Genomic DNA, 19,930 nt, shown 5'->3' with positions numbered 1-19,930 from the left:
ACACAATAAATACAACAAAATACAATACAATACACTATACTACAATACAGCACAATGCAACACAACACAACACAACACAACACAACACACATGCAATACAGAGCGATGCAACGCAATACAAACACGGAATGCAATACAATACAAACACAGAATGCAATACAATACAAAACACAGAATGCAATACAATACAAACACAGAATGCAATACAATACAAAACACAGAATGCAATACAATACAAAACACAGAATGCAATACAATACAAAACACAGAATGAAATACAATACAAACACAGAATGCAATACAATACAAACACAGAATGCAATACAATACAAACACAGAATGCAATACAATACAAAACACAGAATGCAATACAATACAAAACACAGAATGCAATACAATACAAACACAGAATGCAATACAATACAAAACACAGAATGCAATACAATACAAACACAGAATGCAATACAATACAAAACACAGAATGCAATACAATACAAACACAGAATGCAACGCAATACAAGCACAGAATGCAATACAATACAAAACACAGAATGCAACGCAATACAAGCACAGAATGCAATACAATACAAAACACAGAATGCAATACAATACAAACACAGAATGCAATACAATACAAACAAGAGCTGAAGTGAAATGAGCGACGGCAGCATGAGACAAACTCAAAAGTGATGACAGAGGGGAGCAGCAGCAGCAGCAGCAGCAGGATATGATATTAGCTGTCGTTAGTTGCTGAAGCGTCAAATGCAAGTCGAGAAAAGAAAAAAAAAAAGAAGCAAAAACAAGAACAACAAGAACAAGAACAACAACAACAACAAAAAACAACAACAACAACAAAAAATACGATGATCAAAGCAAATGCGCACACGCGTGAGAAAACGAGAGAGAGAGAGACAGAGAGAGAGAGAGAGAGAGAGAGGGGGAGAGAGAGAGAGAGAATGAGAGAGAGAGGGACAGAGAGATAGAGACAGACAGAGACAGGTATATGATATATATATATATATATATATATATATATATATATATATATACATATATATATATATATATATAATTATGAGAGAATGAGAGCCAGAGAATGAGAGACAGAGAGAGACAGAGAAAAAGAGAAAATGAGAGAGAGAGGGACAGAGATATAGAGAGACAGAGAGAGACAGAGAAACACACACACACACACACACACACACACACACACACACACACAGATGAGAGAGAGACAGAGAGAGAGAATGAGAGACAGAGAGAGAATGAGAGACAGAGAGAGAGGGACCGAGAGATAAAGAAACAGAGAAAGAGACAGAGACAGATAGAGAGACAGAGAGACAGAGAGAGAGAGATTTTTCCTTATCACACCACCACCACCAATAATAATACCACCACGCTTCCCTCCCCCCTCCTTCCCCCCGACAATATGCAATAATTTCAGTGCGCGAGCGAACTGTCGGTCCCCCACAACTAAACCAGCCCCCTCATCCCCCTTCCCCACCCCACCCTGCACCACCCCCTACTCCACTCCCCCTTTCCTCCCTCCTCTCACTCCTTATCCCCCTCCCCAACCCCCCACAACCCCCCCCCCTCCATTCCCTCAACTCCCAGCACAATATCATTAGCCGTCTCGAGTGTGCAAACAATTTCATCATTTTCTTTCCGCACCTCCCATCCCCCCCCCCTTCCCCCAACTCCACCTCCCCCCCCCCTACCACGCGCCCCACCAGAAAACTATCCCACCAGGACCGCATTGATCCCCCCCCCCCCCCCTCATTTCTTGATCCCGGGCAACGGGGGACAATAATCACCTCTCTCTCCACAGCAAACACAATCTGCTGAACATCACTATCGGCCAGACGTGGCCTGCCAACCCACAGGACAACCATAGCGACAACAACGACCACGACAACGACAACGACAACGTCAACTACTACTACTTCTTCCTCTTCCTCCTCCTCTTCTTCGTCTTCTTCTTCACTACAGGTCTGCTTGCTTGTCTTCCTCCGTTGCCAGTACATCGGGGCCAATTTACATCCGTTCATGGATTCGAAAATGTGATGGATGATAGCTCTGCTTACAACGATTTCCGCCGCCGAGAATCTTCCTTCCTATCTCCCTCCTCCCTCCCCCCTCCCTCCTCCTCCTCGCAACCCTCTCACCACCACCACCACCACCTCCTCCTCCCTCTCAGAGCTGCTTCCCCCCCTCTCCTCCCCTCCCTTTCCCTCCCCCCCCCGCCTTCCCTTTGTCATATCCATACTACCTCTTTCGCTATGCTGTGATGGTTATTGCTTCCGCGTCATTTTCTCTTGTCTCGGTTTTCTGTCTAATTTGTCGCTGTCTTGTCTCTGTCTGTCTGTTTGTCTCTTATCGCTGTCGCTGTCTGTCTCTGTTTGTCTCTGTCGGTCGCTCTGTCTTTGTAGGTATCTCTGTCTCTGTCTGTCTTCTTGGCTGAAAGAGTACCGTGGCATGTTTCGATGAAGACAAACCCCCCTCACACACACACACACACACACACACACACACACACACACACACACACACATACACACACACACACACACACACGTTTCAAGTTTCAAGTTTTAATTATCCTTTAACTCCTACTGGAGTATGGAGGATTACTGCAAAATAATGTTTTCATGTCCAGAACAAACATTTCCAAATACACAACAATGTCACATAAAAGTTGAGAAGACACAAATGTCTTTTAACTCCAAAAGTGTAGCTAGGCAACATTTGCAAATCTACTCATCTTACTTACAGCTAAAATGACGTTTTTTGCCTCCTTTGAGCATATTACAAAAATCAAAAACCGATTTTGGAGACAAATATTTTATAGGAACATATCTATTTCATAACTGATCATAATTGGGACATTCCATTTTAAAATGAAACTCATCCCCAATCACTGACATGTTACAAACCTTACAAAGCCGTAACTCTCGTGGTATGCCTTTGTGTCTCCCTGTTTCTATTTCCAGCTTATGATTACTACTTCGAAATCTGAAGAAGCTGATAACGTAATTATCAGGCATTTGGCTTATATATTTTTCTCTACCAAATCCATTTTTGAAATTTCGATCAAACAAACATATACTATTCGCCTCTAGAGCATGTCTCCGTAGATTTTGAAAACTATCTCCCAAAGCAATGTTGACTTTCTTGCAGAGAGATTCCGTCTCTAAGAAGGATTGAGCAATCCAAACACAGTCATACCCTATTTCTATTAAAATTTGTCTGATACAACTCATCCATTTTGAAGAATAAATACCATTTCGGTATAAATCAAGTAACATCAAATATATTTTCCCAGATTATTTTTCTGTGTTTGATATCACTAAGCTGGTTCAAAAACGAACTAATCTCATTTTCACAAACACACTAATTAGATAAATACTAGTTTCTTCATAATCAATTTGGGTCATAGTATTCCTGTTCAGTTTGAACAAGCGTTTAAAAAATATCAGTTCTAATTTTTCAAGTATATCTACATTTTCGTAACCCCATATTTCTGCACCATGCAACAAAATAGGAACAATCATAGACTGGTACACGTCCAGAATGATATGTAAAGGTAAATCTTGATTTCTGGCTGGCTAAAGTAATGAAAACATAAATTTTTGAGACTGTTCATAAATTATATTTTTTTAATCTTTCTAAAAAGTTCCGTTTCTGCTAAATTCGATACCAAGATATTTAAAAGAATCGACAACATCCAAACATGCATCACCAAACTTAAAAGCAGATTTTAACTTTTATTAGAATTAAATATCATCACTTTAGTTTTCTTTACATTAGCCACGAGTTTCCATTTTAAACAATATTTGTGAAAAACATTGAGGGACTGTCGCAACCCTTCTTTCATCTTAGTTCGTCTCCGACTGAAGTAAAATTGTGTCATCTGCATACAAGAGTACAAATAATCGCATGTAACAATCTAAGTCTGAAATGTTAACATTCAATAAAAGATCAACGGATAGACTCACACACACACACACACACACACACACACACACACACACACATACACACACTTCTTTGCCTTTATTTATGTCTGAACTGTAAAATGCGAGCAAGTTGTCATCCACCCCCTGGAGAGAGAGAGAGAGAGAGAGAGAGAGAGAGAGAGAGAGAAAGAGAGAGAGACAGAGAGAGAGACAGAGACAGAGACAGAGAGGGGTAGAGACAGAGAGAGCAAGAAAGAGAGAGACAGAGACAGAGAGACAGAGACTGATAGAAAGAAAGAGAGATTGAGATAGCGAGAGACAAACAGAAAGAGAGAGAGAGAGAGAGAGAGAGAGAGAGAGAAAGAGCAAGAGAGAGACAGAGAGCGAGAGAGCGAGAGAGAGTAACAGAGAGACAACAAGAGAGAGAGAGATAGAGTGAGAGAGAGAAGATGAGACAGAGATAAATAGAAAGAGAGAGAGAGAGAGCAAAAGAGAGACAGAGAGAGAGAGAGAGAGCAAGAGAGAGAGAGAGAGAGCGAGAGAGAGTAACAGAGAGGCAGCAAGAGAGAGAGCGAGAGAGAGAGAGAGAGAGAGAGAGAGAGAGATGAGACAGAGACAAATAGAAAGAGAGACAGAGAGAGAGAGAGAGCAAAAGAGAGACAGCCAGAGAGAGACAGATAGAGAGAGAGAAATGAGACAGAAACAAATAGAGAGAGAGACAGCAAGAGAGAGAGAGAGAGCGAGAGCGAGAGAGAGAGAGAGAGCATTTCTTCAAGCCGTTTTTGTATCACTGACAAATCGATTTAAGATCGCAGTTGTCTTTGCGAAGGAAAGAGCAGCCATAGAAAGAAATGGTAAAAAAAGAAAGACAAAAGAAAAAAGAAAAAATAGAAAAAAGAGAAAGAAAGAAAGGAAGAAAGAAGACAGAAAGAAAGAAAGAAAGAAAGAAAGAAAGAAAGAAAAAAGACAAACAAGCGCAGCCGCTTTTTCGTTTTTATTTTTGGTCTTGTTCAGACGTCATCACCAAGCCATTAATGTCAGTGTTTTTTCCCCCCCTTTATTGCTTGTGTTATTTGGTTTGCTGTTAAAACAACAATGGCAACAACAACAACAACATTAATAATTTCTCCTGATTATGATTATAAATTTCTTCTGCCTAAAACAATAATTATATCTGGACAAAAACAAAACAAAACGAACACAAAAAACAACAAAACAACAACAACAACAACAAAACACCCAAACAAACAATGATAATAATAATAATTATCATATTTATATAGCGCTGAATCTTGTGCAGAGACAAATCTAAGCGCTTTCGCACCAGTCATTCACACGCATGCACAACTCTAAAACTGGAAAAAAACTGAAGACAAGGAAGAGGCAGGGAAGGGAGGCTAGTTTGGGAAGAGGTGGGTTTTAAGACCAGACTTGAAAGAGCTGAGTGTGGAGACTTGACGAAGAGAAAGAGGAAGTTCATTCCGATTGCAAGGTCCAGAGACAGAGAAAGAACGGCGGCCAACAGTGGAGTGTTTGAATCTGGGTATGCGTAAACAGAGTGGATCCGAAGCCGATCGTTGAGAGCGAGGTGGAGTGTAGAGGTGAAGGCAGCCACAGAGATAGGAAAGGGCAGATTTGTGAAAACATTTACAACGTAGAGTGCTGAGCTTGTACAATAACCAAAACAAAAACAAAACAACAACAAAAAATACCTCCTCCCCCAAAAAAAACAAACAAACAACAACACCCAACAAACAAACCCAAAAAACCTTGACAATAACACGATTTCTGAATACGTACAATTTCTCTGGACAGACATTTTTGATACATAACGCACCCACCCCCTCCCCCACCCCCTACCTCAAACCCCAAACCCTTAACCTCCCCTCCCCTCCCCCACCACCCCCACCACTCACACCCCGAGTAAAACAATAAATCTGGATACAAATTTATCCACCCCCCTCCCGTCCCCTGCAAGTCCCCCCCCCACCCCCCCGCCTCCCTTCACAAGAAAGAACAACACGTGTGGATATGGACATCATTTCTCCTGACTCAGGACAATGTCCAATGTCTGGACTTGAAGAGAAGAGAAAAGCGTGGTTGCAAATCAGATCGCTCGGTCCAGGCGGAAATCCCCAGCCAAACCGGTTGGAGGCACATTACACAAACGGACTTGACAGACAAGATAAGTATGAAGACGGCTCGCTTATATTAAACTTCCAAAAGGGGGCCTCGAGGTATTAAACGGTCTGAGATGAGGGGGTGTGGGGGTGTTGAGGGCTTAGAACGGTGGTCAAACAAATGTCTTGATATAGAGGCAATAGTCTTTTTGAACGCTGTCCACAGTGTCTACCAACGCTAGAATTCTGGACGAGGTTCCTTTCTGTTGTTGTTAAAGTGGCAGTCACAGTTTTATTTCACTTCACTTAATACAGACTGCTCAATTGAAAAATCAAACTGTTCTATTTTCGTATCAGCTATTAGTGATTGGAACCTTCAATAAAAACAAAGAAAGAAAGAAGGAAAGAAGCAAACGAGCATACATACAAACAAATAAATGTTAACTTATTTTCCCCTCTTTGTGTTGGACGAAATTAATTTCTCCAGCTGAGATGATAGTGTTTTTGGTTCTGATTTTGATACATGTATTTCTTTCTTTCTGTCTGTCTTTCTTTCTTTCTTTTTCTTGTTTTTGTTTTTCTTCTTTTCTCCTGCTGATGCACACTGTCGAACACACACAGTAAGAGTGTCTACAGTGTTTAGTATTTATTTGCAGACAGATATTTGTAGCTTTAAAAAAAAAAGAAGGGAAAGTTCTTTTTCATATGATTCTCTCACATTTCTTTTTTTCTGCCCCAGTCGTTTTCATTTTATTTTTATAATTATATATATATATATATAATATATATTTTAATGTTTTTCTCTTTCGTTTTCCTTTTAGTTTCCTTTTTTTCTTCTATCTTGTATTTGTATTTCTTTTTATCACAACAGATTTCTGTGTGAAATTCGGGCTGCTCTCCCCGGCGCCATCCATTAAAAATTTTTTTTTTCCCAGCGTGCAGTTTTTATTTGTTTTTCCTATCGAAGTGGATTTTCCTACAGAACTTTTGCCAGGAACAACCCTTTTGTTGCTGTGGGTTCTTTTACGTGCGCTAAGTGCATGCTGCACACGGGACCTCGGTTTATCGTCTCATCCGAGTGAGTAGCGTCCAGACCACCACTCAAGGTCTAGTGGAGGGTTGAAAAAATATCGGCGGCTGAGCCGTGATTCGAACCAGCGCACTCAGATTCTCTCGCTTCCTAGGCGGACGCGTTACCTCTAGGCCATCACTCCACTTTCCTTTCTTTTAAAGAAAAAGAGAATAGATGTACGTTTTATATTTGTTGTTTTACCCACTTTCTGTTTTCTTTTCCTTTGCCCTCTCTCGTGTCAGTAGCCTCCATCAGTGTTTCATTGCATTGTTTGTATTATATTGCATTGTATTGCATCACATTACATTGCATTGCATTGCATTGCATGGAAAATACATTGCATTGCGTTGTATTGTATTTATGCTGTATTGCGCGTATTGTTTTGTGTTGTATTATATTGCATTGTATTGCATCACATTACATTGCATTGCATTATATCTCCCAAAACAATACAGAACAACAACAACAAACAAAACAAAGCAAAACAAACAAACAAACAAGCAAAAAAACCAGAGAAAATACAGACAACATACTGCCCCCCCCCCCCCCCCCCCCCCCCCCCCCCCCCCCCCCACCAACCAAAGTGCGTAGTGTGGACACATTGACCCCAGGCGAAATACTGCCGAACTTAGTTCCCTTCCTTTGCAGCGGTTTATGCGTAATAATTACGTAGGATTGTTGAAAAACCGTTTTAATGAGACGAATTTTGACACCGAGGACTTTGCTTTATAGGCGCAGAGTTCAGTGAGCTGAATAAACAACTATGAAAAATAAACAACAACAACTAAACTAAAAAAAAAAAAAAAAAAATTGTGGACCTCGGAAGACCCCCCCTCCCCCGATTTCCCGTTTTACCCGGCCGGGGCTGGTCGTGGCCCTGTGACTGAGCCTGAGCTGAGCGTAGCGTAGCACAGCAGCCTGGCAGCTCAGGGAGTGTTTGTCTTGGCTAGCCTGACTTCCCAAGAACCCCCGTGGCCAGCAGGGGCCCCGTAATGACAGCAATATAGCGCTTCATGATGATTTGATAAGACCCACCCACCCTCTCTCCGCGGCTCCGTCCCCCTCCCCCTCATCCTCACCCCCTCAGTCCGCTCCTCTCCTCACCAGCCAGGCTAACCCCAGAGCCTCAAATATTTGCCGATTTGCCTCTAAGCGCGCCCCTGTCGTCCGTTTAACTTTTGTGAAAAGTGGCGTGATTGAAATCAAGTGCCATGATTGAATGCTGGGGAGGGTCTGTTAGCTTGTTAAGGAAATGGGGGGTGGGGTGGGGGTGGGGATGGGGGGAATGGGGGGTGGGGGGTGTTAGGAGGGAGTGGAGGGTCTGGAGGGGGGTGTAGAGGTGGGGGTAGGGGGGGGGGGTGTTGGCGGAATCTCAGGTGGCTGTGGTAGTGGAAGGGATGAATGTTCTTATCATCTCTACTACACACACCAGCGCCTTTTCAGGGGTCTTTTTTTTTTTTCCCCTCCGTCCGGCTTTTACGAAGCACACGCGTTCCAAGCGCGCGCGGCGGTAGGCTAGGATTGGTGAGGCTTTGGTGTGTGTGTGTGTGTGTGTGTGTGTGGTGAGTGAGGGAGAGAGGAGAAGGAGGAGGCGTAGCAGGGAAGGAAAGGTGTCAAGCTGTGCTGTCTGACAGTTTGCTGTCTGGCTCTACCGTACGCTGCTGTCTAGTTATCAGTCTTCCGCGGGCTCCGCCTACCTCCCTTCCCCCTCCTCCTCCTTCTCCTCACCCCCTCCTCTCTCTCTCTGTGCTCTCTGTCTCTCTGTCGCTCCTGTCTCTGTCTCTTGCACAGCTCATAAACTTGCACTCCTCCCTCTTTTCTCCGTGGCGGCCCCTCCCCCTTCGGGTTTTTTTTTTTCTCTCTCTCTCGCTCTCTCTCTCTCCTCCTCCTCCTCTTCTTCTTCCTCTTCTTTCTCTACCTCGCGTTGCCAGTTCACTTGCAGTTTGTGCCACCTCCCGGAGTCTGCTAGACTCTCAGCCTCTCTCCTCTTAGTCTCTGCTCCTTTCCCTCCCTCCCTCCCTCCCACCCACCATCACAGCCACGCTCTCACTACTCCCTCCAAACGCTTCTCCACCTCCTCACTCTCCCCCCTCCCATCCTCCCCCCCCCCCCCACCCCTCTGAACCTCGATACCACTTCCATCAAGCTCCTCCCCCTTCTCCCCCCCTCCCCCTCTCTCCCCCTCACCACTTTTTGTCTTTCTTTACTTCTGACGACGCCTCAGTTGCCGTCAGGCGATTTTCTTTTCCGCGGCAGGTCGGCAAACTCTGTGAAGGGGAGGAGGGGTGGGGTGGGAAAGTTTCTTCTCCTTCTCAAAGGTGTTGTGATTGATACTCATTTATTTTCCCAGGGCCAAGCAGTCTCTCTCTCCGTCGTCCGCCCGTCCGTCCGTCCGCCCGTTGGTTGGTCCGCAGAGGCTGCCATTTTTCGGTGAGCAATCGTTCGTTGCATTGATCTGTCTGTTGGGACAAATTATAGAAACAATTTACCGCAAGCAAGAAGCGGTGGGCAAGGACTGATGCGGGGTGGGCTACTCCCAGGAATGGTGGTGGCCCTACTATATATATAAATTATACCCCCGGCCCATCATTGTCGTTGTAAAACGCCGTAGGACAGGGTTGGAGTGGAGGGGGGGAAGGGTGTGTGTGTGTGTGTGTGTGTGTGTGTGTGTGTGTGTGGATCGTTCTCTTGTCAGTGTCGAATTAACGACTGACGACTAAAGACGTGCTAAATAAAGCGGTTCGAGACTGTTATGGGTTTTTAGAAAAGAAAGAAAGAAAGAAAGAAAGAAAAGAAAAGACAAGACATTGTGACATGTTCCGAATAAAATACTGTTTAAACCAAGACCTTGTATTGTGACATTGTTCAAGTAAGATTATGTTAAAAAAAAAGAAAAAAAAAGAAAAAAAAAGAGGAAAGACAGGTAAATCTAATCACGTAACAGACTTTCCCAAACTCGCTTCATCAAAAATCGACCGTGCAGATCTGTGAAGACAGTCAGTAAAAAGTGTTATCAACCATCGGCATCCCTGTAAGTGGCTCACTGTGATCATTGCATCCATTGAGTTACTTATCTGTGTACATTGATCTATCTATCTCTCTATCTATCTATCTATCTACAATACTCCCGTCCAGAATCGAAACACTCCTTCTTTTGAAGCACGGCTATTCAGCCGCTTCAGCAAACACGACGGAAGAAACAAAGACAGGACAAAGAAAGGCGCAGACAAAACACAACTATCTAGTTACGAGCTAGCTGCTTTTAACTGCGCCATGGAAAACTCCGAAGAGCTTCGCCTAATTGCTCAAGACTGTGAGCACTGAAGTTCGCGCACGTAATTGATCCATTCTGAGCAGTTTGAATGCTTGGGAGAGAGATTAGGAAGAGGAGGAGGAGGAGGAGGAGGAGGAGGAGGAGGGGGAGGAAAGGGAGGGGGTTGGTGGGGCGGAGGGAGGTTTGTTGCGAACCATAGCCACAGACACGCGGTGACAAAGCGACCCAAAGTTATAGTAATTATTGTCGAAACGAAAGGCGACTCTTAATTATCTTTAAATGTACTTCCTAGACTCAGTCGAAGGAGCTGAGCTTTTCGTGGTAAGTCAGTCAGTGTCAGGTTGTGAGAACGGGTACAGGGAGCTTTTCTGTGTCATGAAACCAGTGCAGAACAGAACACAAATTTACCGATTTAATTTTTTTTTTTTTTTTTACAGCCCAGAACAAAATGTTCCACTGTCTGTCTGAAAGAGTTTTCCCTTCATACAGGTCAGGTTGCCATGGGTGACAGTGAAGTCAAAAAGAGGGTGTGTTGTTGATGTCGCCTTGTTTCGTTCGTTCGTTCGTTCGTTCGTTCGTGATCATTAATTTGGAGCCTGGCGTTGGAAACTGGTAGACAGACCACAAAGTCTCTTGTGTATGTGATAGGAAGACTGCGGGGTGGGTTGGTGGCTAGGGGTGATTGGGTGCGTTATGTATGTGAGTGCTTGAGTTTAGTGGGGGTAATTGATTAATTGGGTGTGTTGTCATGCATATGAGTGCTTGGGTTTAGTGCGGTAATTGCCAGTGTTATCATGTATGCGAGTGCTTGAGTTTAGTGGGGGTAATTGGGTGTGTTATCATGTATGTGAGTGCTTGAGTTTAATGAGGTAATTGGGTGCGTAATGTATGTGAGTGCTTGAGTTCAGTGGGGGTAATTAATTGGGTGTGTTATCATGCATATGAGTGCTTGGGTTTAGTGCGGTAACTGCCAGTGTTATCATGTATGCGAGTGCTTGAGTTTAATGAGGTAATTGGGTGCGTTATGTATGTGAGTGCTTGAGTTTAATGAGGTAATTGGGTGCGTTATGTATGTGAGTGCTTGAGTTTAATGAGATAATTGGGTGCGTTATGTATGTGAGTGCTTGAGTTTAATGAGGTAATTGGGTGCGTTATGTATGTGAGTGCTTGAGTTTGATGAGGTAATTGGGTGCGTTATGTATTCGAGTGCTTGAGTTTAGTGGGGTAATTAATTGGGTGTGTTATCATGTATGTGAGTGCTTAAGTTTGGTGGGGTAATTAATTGGGTGTTATCATGCATGTGAGTGCTTGAGTTTAGTGGGGTAATTGGGTGTGTTATCATGTGCGTGCTTGAGTTTAATGGGGAAATTGGGTGTGTTATCATGTATGTGAGTGCTTGAGTTTAGTGGGGTAATTAATTGGGTGCGTTAGCATGTATGTGAGTGCTTGAGTTTAATGAGGTAATTGGGTGTGTTATCATGTATGCAGATTGCTTGAGTTTAGTGGGGGTAATTAATTGAGGTGTGTTATCATGTATGTGAGTGCTTGAGTTTAATGGGGGTAATTGGTTGTATAATCATGTATATGAATGCTAGAGTCTTCTTACGTGTTGAAGGAAATGAAAGTTCGCATTCACATATTTCAGTCTGAAAAAAACAGAAGACATGCTCTTTTCTAACTACTCAGCTTTGGATTTTATGAAGATTGTTATTGTGATGCATATTTCAATGAATGTTCATGATTTAAAACTAAGAAGTGACTGTACTTTGCCTGTTCAATGTCACGTGTGCTCGAGGCTAATGACAAATTTCTGTGTTGACAGACAATAAAGTTGTATCTTAAAGGGACAAATTTCTGTGTTGACAGACAATAAAGGACAAATTTCTGTGTTGACAGACAATAAAGTTGTATCTTAAATGACAAATTTCTGTGTTGACAGACAATAAAGTTGTATCTTAAATGACAAATTTCTGTGTTGACAGACAATAAAGGACAAATTTCCGTGTTGACAGACAATAAATTTGTATCTTAAATGACAAATTTCTGTGTTGACAGACAATAAAGTTGTATCCTAAATGACAAATTTCTGTGTTGACAGACAATAAAGTTGTATCTTAAAGGGACAAATTTCTGTGTTGACAGACAATAAAGTTGTATCTTAAAAGGACAATTTTCCGTGTTGACAGACAATAAATCTGTATCTTGAAATGACAAATTTCTGTGTTGACAGACAATAAGGTTGTCTCTCACTTTACAATCTAAAACCACGTAACAATAAGAATGACACCGATACTACAGAAACTCAGCAAGGAATTATGTTAATGAGGGGTGTGTGTGTGTGGGGGGGGGGGGGGGGGGGGGGGGGGGGCGGGGGAGGGGGGAGGGCGAGGCGGGGGGTGGATGGGGGATTTGTGGGGTGGGTTGGGGTTGGCCAAAAGTGGCCATGGGGGTCAACTGGGAAGCGAACTCTCCCCCCCTGGGAAACCTGAGAGGCGACGAGAGAGAGAGAGAGAGAGAGAGAGAGAGAGAGAGTGAGAACTCAAAACGTTTTTATTCAAGGATTAAGATTTTAGGCATAGCCTATTCTTCCAATCTGTCCTCGCTGAGAGAGAGAGAGAGAGAGAGAGAGAGAGAGAGAGAGAGAGAGAGAGAGAGAGAGAGAGAGTGAGAGAGAGAGAGAACGAGTGAGAGAGAGAGAGAGAGAGAGAGAGAGAGAGGAGAGAGAGAGAGAGAGTGAGAGAGAGAGAGAGAAGCCAAAGACTCCCTGAGTGTGATTCCATTCCATTGACTGATGAGCCTGTTATCTGGCAATGACAACATGGTGTGAGGGCGTCACATGAGGATGGTGGGGGGGGGGGACGTGGGGGGGGGGGATACGGGGGATGGGTGGGGGTGATGGAGGGCGGGGGCAGTCGGGGTGGTGGGTGACACTGAGAAGGGAGGAAGGAGGAGGAGGAGGAGGAGGAGGAGGAGGGCGGGTTTGGAATGAGGGGAGGGGCAAGAGGCGAAGACTTGGCAAAGAGAGAAGAGACGGAGGGAGGGAGGGTGTGTGTGTGTGTGTGTGGGGGGGGGGGGGTGGGGGGGGTGGGGGGTGGGGGTGGGGGAGTGTGTGTGTGGGGAAAGTGTGTGTGTAAGTGTGTTTGTTAGTGTGTGAGTGTGTGTGTGTGTGTGTGTGTGTGTGTGTGTGTGTATGTGTGTGAGTATGTGTTAGTGTGTGTGTGTGTGTGTGTGTGTGTGTGTGTGTGTGTGAGTGCGTGTGTGTGCGTGTTAGTGTGTGTGTGTGCGTGTTAGTGTATGTGTGTGTGTGTGTGTGTGTGTGTGTGTGTGCGTGCGTGTTAGTGTGTGTGTGCGTGTTAGTGTGTGTGTGTGTGTGCGTGTTAGTGTGTGTGCGTGTTAGTGTGTGTGTGTGTGTTAGTGTGTGTGTGTGTGTGTGTGTGTGTGTGTGTGTGTGTGTGTGTGGAAAGTGGGTGAGTGTGGGGGAAGGAGGGAGGGAGTGAGTAAGGGAAGAGGAGGATGGTTTCGTAGAAAGGGGTTGAGGGGGTGAGAAGGAAGGCAGTATGGAAGGAGAGAAGGAGGAAGGGAGAGGATGATGGAAAAGGGAGGGGCAGGGAAGAGAAAGACACGGGGGGGTGAGGGGTGGAGAGGAGGAGGAGGCGGAGAGAGAGAGAGGGGGAGGTAGAGAGAGGGAGAGAGAGAGAGAGAGAGAGAGAGAGAGAGAGAGAGAGAGAGAGAGAGAAAGGCTAGGGCGAGCGCCATTGACTTGACTTAACTGAGCGATGTGATACGTTGATGCTAGAGGGCTGCCCTTGCGCTCCCCGGGTCCCGGCCAGCCACTCAGTGTCAAAGGCAGAGGTTTAGCGCTTTAGTGTTCTCGCCTGGTGCCCTAAGTGCTGTTGTTAGTGGCGGGGCCCGGGCGAGAGGGAGAGCGATGTAATGATTCCACTCTGCCTCGTAAAACGGTGATAACGTGCTCGGGTCAGACAGACAGTCAGTCAAGTCGCGTCGCGTCGCGTCGCGTCACGTCACGTCGCGCGCTCCCAGCACCTCCTTTCGGAAAGAGCGCCGCGCCCCGGCATCAGCTGAAGGAAGCTTTTTGCTACCCTTCTTGCCCTCTCATCGTCTTGGACTTGACTCCGGTCAGTGCTTCAACTCTCTTCCTCCTCCTCCTTCTTCTTCTTCTTCTTCTATTCGTCGTTGCCGGCGTCGCTTTCAAGACTTGGCCTGTGCCTGTGCCTGTGTCTGTGTCTGTGCCTGGCCCCGGACATTATTACCATCGTCAGTTGTGGGCAGGGGAAGAAAGGGAGGGTGGGGTGTGGGGGTGACTTTTCAGTCCGTGGTGCAGATTGTGCTGGATCACTATAGTAGGGCTGGCTGTTATTTCCAAGTCGTCAGTGTTTGGGTGGTGAGCGCTCCTATTTCGTTGTTCTTCATTGTTCCTCGTCAGTGTGTTCTTGTTCTTGTTATTGTTCCTCTTCTTCTTCTTGTTGTTCTTCATTCATTCATTCATTCATTCTTTCTTTCTTTCTTCTTCTTCTTCTACTTCCTCATCCTACTCTTTCTCTTCTTATTATTTCTTTTTCTTTCTTTCTTACTCAGTTTCTCTCTTTCTTTCTTTCTTCTTCTTTCTATATTTTCTTTCTTTCTTCTTCTTCTTCTTCTCCTTCCTTCTTTCTTTCTTTCTTTCTTTCTTCTTCTTCTTTCTTTCTTTTTCTTTCTTCTTGTTCTCCTTCCTTCATTCTTTCTTTTCTTCTTCTTTCTTTCTTTCTTCTTCTTCTTCTTCTTTCTTTCTTTCTTCTTCTTTCTATCTTTTCTTTCTTTCTTCTTCTTCTTCTTTCTTTCTTTTTGTCTTTCTTTCTTTCTTCTTTTTATCTTTTCCTCTTTCTTTCTTCTTTCCTTCTTCTCCTTCTGCATAGTGTATGACTTTGACTGGCGAAGACGTGAAGAGTTCTTCTTCTTCTTTGTCTTCGTGACATTTTGATCTTTGTTCTTCTTCTTGCTCTTCTCAGTTGTTCTTCCTGTTATCGTTCTCCTTCTTCTTGCTCTTCTTTTTTCTTCTTGTTCTCTCTCTCTCTCTCTCTCTCTCTCTCTCTCTGCCTCTCTCTGTCTGTCTGTCTTCTTTTTCTTCTTGTTCACTCTCTCTGTATCTCTCTGCCTCTGTCTGTCTGTCTGTCTGTCCGTCCGTCTGTCTTCTTTTTCTTCTTGTTCGCTCTCTCTCTGTGTATCTCTCTGCCTCTGCCTCTCTCTGTCTTCTTTTTCTTCTTGTTCGCTCTCTCTCTCTGTATCTGTCTGCCTCTCTCTGTATGTCTTCTTTTTCTTCTTGTTCTCTCTCTCTCTCTCTCTCTCTGTGTATCTCTCTGCCTCTCTCTCTCTTCCTTTTCTTCTTGTTCGCTCTCTCTCTGTGTATCTCTCTGCCTCTCTCTGTCTTCTTTTTCTTCTTGTTCTCTCTCTCTCTGTATCTCTGCCTCTGTTTGTCTGTCTGTCTTCTTTTTCTTCTTGTTCGCTCTCTCTCTCTCTCTCTGTATCTGTCTGCCTCTCTCTGTCTGTCTTCTTTTTCTTCTTGTTCGCTCTCTCTCTCTCTCTCTGTATCTGTCTGCCTCTCTCTGTCTGTCTGTCTCTCTTCTTTTTCTTCTTGTTCGCTCTCTCTCTCTGTATCTCTCTGCCTCTCTCTGTCTGTCTGTCTTCTTTTTCTTCTTGTTCTCTCTCTCTCTGTGTATCTCTCTGCCTCTGTCTCTGTCTGTCTTCTTTTTCTTCTTGTTCTCTCTCTCTCTGTGTATCTCTCTGCCTCACTCTGTCTGTCTCTCTTCTTTTTCTTCTTGTTCTCTCTCTCTCCGTGTATCTCTCTGCCTCTGTCTGTCTGTCTGTCTGTCTGTCTCTCTTCTTCTTCTCCATGAATTGTCAAAACCGCTCTCGCCGCTGTATGGTGCTAATGTGAGCGGATGCGAGTTGAAACACTGATACCATACCAATGTTGCAGTTTGACGTGGATTTCCCTGTAAAAAGGCCGTGTGAAGAATTTGTGTGATGTGATCAGCCTATAGTGTTGTTCCTCAGTTAAAGTGTAGAGGACTGTTGTGCTCATGGACGTGTTGGTGACGATGAGGGAGCAATGGTTTGCACACCGTTTGTCAGTGTCAGATGTGGTGTGGCTTTGATAATGACGATGATTCATATTGTTTAAAAATGACCTTAAAAAAATAAAATAAAAAAGGACATCGGAAATATCCTATCAATGTGTCAAAATCAGTACAGTTTTTGTTGAAATGAATAAATTAAATAAGCCAACCCCCCAAAAAAAACAACCAAACAAACAAACAACAACAACAAACCAAAACCAAAACAAAACAAGCAAACAACAACAACAAAAGAAAAAAAAAAACTAACAAAAAACTACAAACAAACAAACAAAGAAAACCCCCCAACAACAACACGAAAATCAAAACAAATCAAAACCGAAGTTGTAAATCGTTAAATATAATCTTGAGGCAGGTTGATATCTTCCGCTCAATTAATCTCTCTCTCTCTCTCATTAAGCAAATAGTTCTTAAATGACAACCGCCCCTTAACACCCCCCCCCCTCTACTCCCCCGCAAAGAAAGAAAAAAAAAGAGACCCCCCCACCCCCCCAGAAAACAAACATTATAATATTTCCGTGTTTGTGGCAGGTGGCGTGGAGTGAAGTGTGGCTGTCAAGATCTTCATCCATCCCTGTGGGAAAGAAGCTGGCTGCAAATCCCCCAAACCCCCGAAGCCCCCCCCACCACCTACCCCTCCCACACACACACCCCACGCCCCTTCCCTAGTCTCCGCCCTACTCCACATGACAAGACCCCCCCTCCCCCCGCCACCCCCGCCATCCTCCCACCACCATCATCATCACCACCTCCACCAGACTCCACCCTCCTTCAGTGAAGACAACTTCCTTGGGAGTAAAAGCCTATGCACGGCTCTGGCAGCTAGTAGCAGTAGGAGTGGTAATTCGGGATTTCTGACGGTGAACCGTTTGCCCAAAGAACGTGTGGCCCCCCCCCCCCCCCCCGACTCCCCCTCCTCGCCTCCCCACCCCCCGCTCCCCACAAACCCCTCAAGACTGCCCGTGCGAGTTTCCATCTGGACACAAGGTGGTGTTGCTGTCACAGTGCCGTTACAACCTGCCTGCCCCCCCACCCCCCCCCCACTTCTGCATGACAGCACACACACACACACACACACAAACAGAAAGCAGGGTTGCACGTGCTTCCTTTGGCGTTCAGTTCAGTGTGACAAAGGGAAAGGGGGAGGTGGATGATTGAAGACGAAAACGAGCGTGTTTGTGCCGTTGCTGACGACACTAGACTGTCTGTCCATCCATCAGTTTTTTTGTTTTTTCTCTCTCTCTCTTTTTCTGATTCTTCTCATCCTTCAGCGCACTCGCTGTTCGCTGGCTATTGATTGGCCCAGGTGCCGTCTAATCATGTACAGTCAGTCTCTTCTCACAGCATCAGGCGTGTTTCTTGTTGTTGCTTTTTTTTCGGGGGAGGGCGCGACACGGCTTGTCTTGTCTTGTCTTGTTTTCTTTCCTTTTGGGACAGAGAAGCGACACTGAGCTTTTTGCGCAGGAGACCTGTTTCGTGAATGAGGAAAAAAACAAATGGTAGTTGCTGGAGCGACGAAAGCGGAGGTGTTTTTTTTCTTCCTTTCTTCAGGATTGGATGGGTGGATGGGTGTTATTTCATTTTTGTCATTTTTTTTTTTAAAAGAAGCTTGTGTGCTGTAATAATTCCCCCAGCGCCAATTGAAAAGCAGTTTTCGCTTCTAATCGAGACACAGGGCCGGCCTCCTTTTTAGGCCGTTTTATTGCCGACGTTATTAGCTCACAGCGAAAGCAATAAGGAGTCGAGGCTGTCGACTGGAATAACTGCGCGCCGTGCGAAAGATTTGTCAGCAGAAGAAAAGCGGAAGGTCCATTACGTGCGGAGGGAAGGTGGAGCCAACAGCTTTTTATCCACCGAGAGGCCTCCGGAGGAAGCGCTGTCTGTCTGTCCGTGCTGTCGCCCCGCCGCGTGTATATAAAGAGCTTCAGGTGCCGCTGACGCAAACGGATGGACATGGCTTGATTCCACCCGCAGGTTAATGGAAGGTATGTAGGCACACGGCAAGCGGTACACTTGAGTGAGTGGGTTGTGCTGCGGGGAACGAGAACATGGCTGGACACTGTTGTGACGTACAGTAAACTACATGGAAACGAGAACATGGCTGGACACTGTTGTGACGTACAGTAAACTACATGGGAACGAGAACATGGTTGAACAGTGTTGTGACGTACAGTAAACTACATGGAAACGAGAACATGGTTGAACAGTGTTGTGACATACAATAAACTACATGGAAACGAGAACATGGTTGAACAGTGTTGTGACGAACAATAAACTACATGGAAACGAAAACATGGTTGGACACTGTTATGACGGACAATTAACTACATGGAAACGATAATATGGTTGAACAGTGTTGTGACGTACAATAAACTACATGGAAACGAGAACATGGTTGGACAGTGTTGTGACGTACAATAAACTGCATGGAAGCGAGAACATGGTTGGACAGTGTTGTGACGTACAATAAACTGCATGGAAACGAGAACAAACAGTTCCATAAACGTGAAGAACCAAGGCTGCACGGAGTTGTAAAAGTTCTTTGCCGTAAGTCTGTACTTGCCCGTGTTAACGTGTGTCTAATGTGTTCACACTGCGAGGTGGTGTGAAGTAAAATATACTCCAGACTGTCGCTGTTCCTCGCGGTGATATTGTCCAGTAAAAGTTACGACAACCAAGAGATTGTGTGCTGGAGAATTTAGCGTCGAACAAACCTTCCAATGAGATGGGAGCTCTTAACCGTTTTAAGCATGACTGTTATTTCCAGACGCCATCAGTGCGTTTTTTGGGGTGACAGTAAACGGTTAACGGTTAAAGTTTTTATTTTGCTCGTGCGATGTGGAGACTTTCGTTTTATCTCCGGCACTAACGAAACAGCCGATACCGGAGCTGCTTTGCTGCTGTGAAGGAATACATACGAAACGTTTGATGGCACATTAGCCATACAGTCGATAGAGCATTTGTCTACCTCTGCGACGCTATCACAAAATGCAAAGCTTTATAGCGCGCAAGATCGCCGGCGTTTCGTGACAGTTAAAACAACAGAAAGACTTTTCTCAAAGCTAGTACCTCCACAATTCCCCACTTTCACAGATAAGCGTGGAAGCACCAGCCTGGGCAATATTCCGTCACAAAGGCCTCAGTTTGGAACCAAATCAACCGGTGCGGAATTTTATTGTGTTTCGAATGAACGATGTTAGTTTGATAGTTAGCGAGAAGCGTAGATACGGATCTTTTCTTACAGTGGAGTTATTGGAGATATTCCTGGGTTTTTATTCCAACAAGTCGCAAGCTGGGGGCTCGGTCATTAGCGGAGAGTGCGCGTGTGATCCGAGTGAGGCATTATAAGTTTTGAAATGTTCCTGGCTCCTCTGATT

At 44.7% G+C, this 19,930-nt stretch overlaps 1 protein-coding gene across 1 annotated transcript in view; it reads left to right on the top strand.

Annotated features, from left to right (window-relative positions):
* Positions 1–17,692: 17,692 nt before the first annotated feature.
* Positions 17,693–19,930, top strand: part of LOC143277120 (uncharacterized) — a 56,931-nt gene continuing 54,693 nt past the window's right edge. The window contains exon 1 of the mRNA XM_076581860.1: positions 17,693–19,930. This exon is cut by the window's right edge and continues 2,151 nt beyond it. The gene's annotated coding sequence lies outside the window, so the exon portion shown is untranslated.

The sequence above is a fragment of the Babylonia areolata genome, chromosome 2 (genome assembly GCF_041734735.1).
Source record: "Babylonia areolata isolate BAREFJ2019XMU chromosome 2, ASM4173473v1, whole genome shotgun sequence".
Lineage (NCBI taxonomy): Eukaryota > Metazoa > Mollusca > Gastropoda > Neogastropoda > Buccinidae > Babylonia > Babylonia areolata.
The sequence above is the reverse complement of the archived record's forward strand: the minus strand, read 5'-3'. Positions and strand labels throughout refer to the sequence as shown.